The sequence below is a fragment of the Dipodomys spectabilis genome, unplaced genomic scaffold (assembly GCF_019054845.1).
Source record: "Dipodomys spectabilis isolate Male_0828 unplaced genomic scaffold, ASM1905484v1 ptg000121l, whole genome shotgun sequence".
NCBI lineage: Eukaryota > Metazoa > Chordata > Mammalia > Rodentia > Heteromyidae > Dipodomys > Dipodomys spectabilis.
In genome coordinates this window covers 6,020,840-6,026,930 of record NW_024870798.1, presented here as the reverse complement: position 1 = coordinate 6,026,930, position 6,091 = coordinate 6,020,840, and positions in this window count along the sequence as shown.

Sequence of the window (6,091 nt, the reverse complement as noted above, 5' to 3'; positions counted from 1 at the left end):
AAAATGATGCTGAGCAAAATAAACTCCTACACATGGAAAGAAAGGTTTTTCTTTGTGGCTGTTTTTTTTTTAATGTACTATGTGATTTCTTTTTTCTTTTGTGTTTTCCTCTATGGTGTGTCCACTGTTGTATTTGATTTCAGTATCCTGTGTATTGTATATACATTTATCTTCATTTGACAAGGGAAGCGGAACAATAAAATGGTGAGACAAAGGACAAAAGGCAAACCAATGCAATAGCAATACTCACAAGACAACATGTTAGAAATTTACATTACGATTTGTGAGGAGTATTGGGGTGAAGGAAAAGTGTGAGAAAAGTGAGGGAGGGGATAAGAATTTTGACATGTTATGTATCCACTAACTTAAAATTACTGCAACCTTTCTATATATCACCTTGACAAGAAAATTAAGTTAAATATGAGCTGCATAAAATTTAATTTCACTGTATTGGTATAGTGAATATTATTCTATGTGTATTACCTTTTAAAAATGAACATTTTGCCTGCTAATTTGAATTACCTCTTTCTTTATCAGAGGGACATCAACGTGAACGTTATCAAACTATACAATATTTTCAGAATTTACTTGCCATTATTTTGAAAAAATAATAATCATGCAGGGTGATATATATATATATATATGTATATATATATATATATATATATATATACACATATATATATATATTAATAGAGAACCAGAAACAAAACGAATCAAAGAGAGGTTGGACAAATGGGATTGCATGAAACAGTAGATCTTCTGCAAGGTAAAGTTCATAGATAGCAAGATCAATAAAAAGCCCACTTACTGGGAGAAGTTCTTCATGAGTCATAAAACAGATAAAGTCTTATATCTAAAATATACTTAGGACTCAAAATCATAAATCCCCCAACAAGAAATCCTCAAAGGAACAACTGTCCAATATCTAAGTTGGCTGAAGACTTAAAGAGAGACTTCTTTGAAGAGGAAATAAAAAATTTCCATTAGACACATGAAGAAAAAAATATATATATTTGTAATTTGGGGAGTGGAAGGGATATAGCAGAATGCTTAAATGGGGATTCAGGTTGACCATTGTGACAATGAGATGTACAGGACACTGTGTCGAAAATGAATTTACAATCTCAGGCAGGGGTCAAGGAGGGGGGAGTTGTAGATGTGGGGAAGGAAAGGATGGTAGGGGAAAAACAAAGGAGGAGGTAACAATGCTGTATAGGAAATGTACTCATTACCTAGTCCTATAACTCTGAGCCCTCTGTACAGTATTTTTACAATAAAAATGTATTTTAAAAAAATCTCTGCCTACTGTAGATTTCCAGTGCTGCCCTCGGAATTGCATTTTCTGCCTATTCTGGCGGTGGTTAGGTCCACCTGCCCAATAGATAAGTAGTCTTAGAGGCATCTTGGTCCTGCAGTGGGACTTGGATTATCCAGTGGTAGTTGGAACCAGGCCAAGGACAGGACAAAACCACTTTCAGGACATGGCTTCGTCATTGCCCATGCAATTAGGATTGAAGGCAGAATTTTTCTGAATTTGACTCCAGAAAACAATCAGTGAACGGAAAGGCAAGTCCACCAAACACCTCCCCCCTCCCATTTCCTCCTTTTACCCTCCATGGGAAAGTATAAAATAATTTTGCAGGTTTTTACACACACACAAAATGCCCACTATCTCCCCTGGTAAACTTGGTTTCAAGTCACTAAGTCATGTCAACGGATAATGCTGCATTCATTATTCTGGACAACATCTTCAGTTTGTTTGATGCTTTAATTTTTTGTTGCTGTTGTTGATAATGTTGGTAGGGGGGCCTGAACTCTGGGTCTGGGTGCTGTCCCTGAGCTATTCAGCTCAAGGCTAGCACACTGCCACTTTAACCACAGTGCCACTTCCAGTTTTTTCTGCTTATGTGGTGCTGAGGAATTGAACCCAAGACCTCATGCATGCAAGACAAGCACTTTACCACTGAGTTTTCTTCCAGCCCTAATGATTTAATTCTTTAAAATTTCTTTTTGTCAGTCATGGGCCTTGAACTCAGAGCTTGGGTATTAACATATCCCAGAGTTCTTCAGCTCAAGAGGAGCCCTCTCCCAATTGAGCCACAGTGCCACTTCCTGTTTGGAGATAGGTGACTCACAGACTTTCATGCCAGGATTTGCTTTGAACAGATGAATTTTTAAATTATATTTCTCCTAGGTGTTTATTGGAACATTACAGTTTTTCTGGAATTTAAAGTTTTCTGTAAACCTTTGTCTTCAAGTAATTCAAAAGCATTAAATATTACATTTCAAAGCTATCCTTTAGCACATCCATTTTGAAATTATTATCTTAAGATGAAATTCTAAATCTTTGTAGAAACAATCCATTAAAGTCCAAATGGGAAATATGCTAACTTCAGCAGCCTTGACTCTCCTTCCTCTTTTTTTCTCTCCAGTATCTTTTCTTGTTTTGGAACAATTGTCATGGAATGTCCAACCATTCAAAAGGAAGATTATTCCATTAATTTAATAGAAAAGGAATCCAGCCTACCTGCATCTCAAGGCAACATTGAGTATAATGTTAATCTAATAATTTATGTCAGTGGATTTTCAGTCATTTTGATAATTTTTTGTTTAACCACTCATTAAAGAGGTTCCAAAAGGCAAGAATCAAAAATCATGTTCTGCTTTCTAAGAATGTTTAAAAAGCTAGTAATTCAACAAAGATTCATTCCATGATGAAAAATTTCTCTTTAATCATAGCCCTTACCACTGATCCCTTCCCTTCAAACTTGTAGCTTTGTTCAGTTTTCTTGTTCCAGCTTTCATTTTGGTATTAGCCTCAGTAATATCCTTGTAGTATTTGACCGTGAAATTCCATTTATTGTTAGAGAGCTCAATTCATGTTGCCAAAGGCAGACTCATGAGCATTTCATAAAGCATAAACTATTGAGTATCATTAACATGGTCATGTGCAAATATTCCATAAATTAATATAAGTACCAGATAAATGTTCATCTTCATATACTTTTTAAACTGTAAAGTAGTTACATATCTATGTCATAAAATAATTCAGATCACTGGTAGAAGAGATTAAGCTAAATTTTTTATTTGTATCATCCCCAAAATTTTGTCAAATTTTCTTTTCTCATTAACTTTCACTTTAGGGCCTGCTTTTCCTAGCAACAAGTTATAAGTTGATATCCTTGGATTTTAGTCCCCTCTAAGTAACCTCTTTTCTTTACACCACTAGTTAATCCTTCATGTTAAATACCTGAGGAATAATGTCCCATTGTGCCTGCAAGAGAATTACCCAAGTCGAAGGTCTGTGCCTACTCTTGCTATGCTTTGTTTGGGAATGTGGTAGCAGAGACAGGGGTGTCAGGGATCAGGTGGCTGGAACCATGGTGTTAAGAATTATGGGTAGCAAAATGAGTAGCAGAGAATAGGATACCAGGGAAAGGTTAAATGTGACTGTAATTTCTGAGTTGCAGTGGCAGGAAATTGGGTAGCAGAAACAGCTTTGCAGGGGTTGGGGTTTCTAATACAGGTATCCAGAACAATTTAGCAGTGACAAGGAAGCACAGACAAAGTGAAAGATAAAAGTTGTGAGGCATTGTGGGAATTCTTTGTCTACCCATTCTAAAAACATGAAGGAGGGTTATTTTAAATGAAAACTACAAAAGAAAATTTAAGGTCTTGGTGCTAACAAATCTGTCCAGGTATTATTACATTAAATAGAGAATTCAAAATGTTTTTTCTTCATGAATACAGAGATCAAAGACATTATAATTCTTATTTCAAAATGCAAATTAAAGGGGAAAATTAGTCAGGAGGTAAAATTCATATTGAATGTTAATATTTAAGAGGAAAAGAACATCCTAGATGGCAGACTAAAGACAAAGCAATATCAGACCATTATATGTTCAATAATAATTTAGAAACTTTAATTGAAAAATTGAGCTAGAATGATCACATCAGGCAAAGGCAAGCAATCAGCGTCTACCACCAACAAAGAAACACCATAATGTACATCTCAGAAAAAGGAACCAAGTTCCTTATCCTTGATGTCAATGATACACATAACCCCCCTTACAAACACACACACACACACACACACACACACACACACACGAATTATGCAACAGCTCAAGCTACTCACATCCATTCAACATGAATCAAAGATCTTCCTGTAATACTTGAAACTTTAAATTTTGAAATCTTACTCTGAAAACATTGCAGGACGGAATAGGATAAACCCTAGGTCTCCTTGGCACAGGCCGAAATTTTCTTAATAGAGACCCAGAAACACAAAAAAAAATCAAAACAAGGTTTGACAAATGGGATTTCATGAAATTGCAGAGCTTCTGCATGGCAAAGGACATAGCTAGCAAGATCACTAGAAAGCCCATGGATTGGGAGAAGATCTACAACGAACAAGGGTCTCATATCTAAAATATACCTGGAACTCAAAAAAATTAAATCCCTCAACAACAAATCTTCAAAGAAACAACTGCCCATCAAATAAGTGGGCTAAAGACTTAAAGAGAAACTTGTCTGAAGAGGAAAGAAGGATGGCCAATAAACACATGAAGTAATGCTCAACCTCTCCCGCCATGAAAGAATTGCAACTAAAAACAACATTGAGGTACCACCTCACCCCAATTAGAATGGCTATAATCAAGTACTCTAATAACAACAGATGCTGGAGGGGATGTGGACAGAAGGGAACCTTACTACATTGTTGGTGGGAGTGTAAACTTGTTCAACCACTTTGGAAAACAGTATGGAGGTTCATCAAAAGACTCCACATAGAGCTCCCCTATGACACAGCAATCCCACTTTTGGGCATTTACCCACATGATCACAAACAAGACCATACTAAAGCTACCAGCACACCTATGTTTATTGTAGAATTATTTACCATAGCTATGATATGGAACCAACCCAGATGCCCCTCAGTAGATGAATGGATCAAGAAAATGTGGTATATATACACAATGGAATTCTATGCCTCCATCAGAAAGAATGATATTGCCCCATTTGTTAGGAAATGGAAAGACTTGGAAAAGTTATATTAAGTGAAGTAAACCAGACCCAAAGAAACATAGGTCCCATGGCTTCCCTTATTTGCAATAACTAGTATATGTCCAAGGCAAGCAGAAAATTTCAGATAAATTGATGCTAGGGAAATGAACCCCAAGATAAGTATTCAATTTTTTTCTTTCATGCAGTTGTTTCTAACATATTTATAAGATGATTTCTATATTAATTTTTATGTCTCTCCTCCTGCACTCTTGGACAGAACCCTAAGAGTAATCTTGATGATAATAGTAACCCAATCCTAAAATAAATGGAAAATATTTCCTAACAGGTACTCATTGTCTTTGAAATGATTTATTTGCACTTTGTTTAAATCCTACAGATTCCCTGACTTGGACTCTGAAATCATCCCCTATTATGAATATTAACCTCAAATGTTCATATCATGAAAACTATCATAGTTTCCACTAATCTTAACTTTTACTGAACTCCTCTATCTCCAAAAAGAAGTTGCAAGTTTACTTAAATTATACTCTAGTTCCTAACTCTAACTATAAATCTAAACCTTACTAGAAACCTAACTCTAAATTTAACCCTATTGAACCCTGAATAGGAATATTAGGAAAACTCTGTAGTTTTTGGTAAATTTAACACTTATTTTACTTGAAAATGTTAGCAGAAAACTCAGTTTTACCTTAAAGCTTACCCTTCCCTAAGCCTAAGTCTAACCTGAACTAGAACAGTACCCCTAACCATAGAACTAATAGACTTTGGATTCTAAAAGCCATACAAATACATTAGTTTTTCTTCATCGTAACTTTGATTCAACTCATCTTTCTAAAAATTGTTTGTAGTTTTACTCAATATCTTGCCATTTTTGTAACCCGAACCCTAACTGGAACATTGAGGCTGACCCTCACACTAATCATACCCTAATCTTAATATTATTAGCAGTTTCTTATTTCACATTCATCCTAATTCTAACTAGTGTTGTTATTCGAAGATTTACTTTCAGTTTGACCCTAAACTTTCCACTTCCCTAAGGCTAACTCTAACTACAGCTGGAACT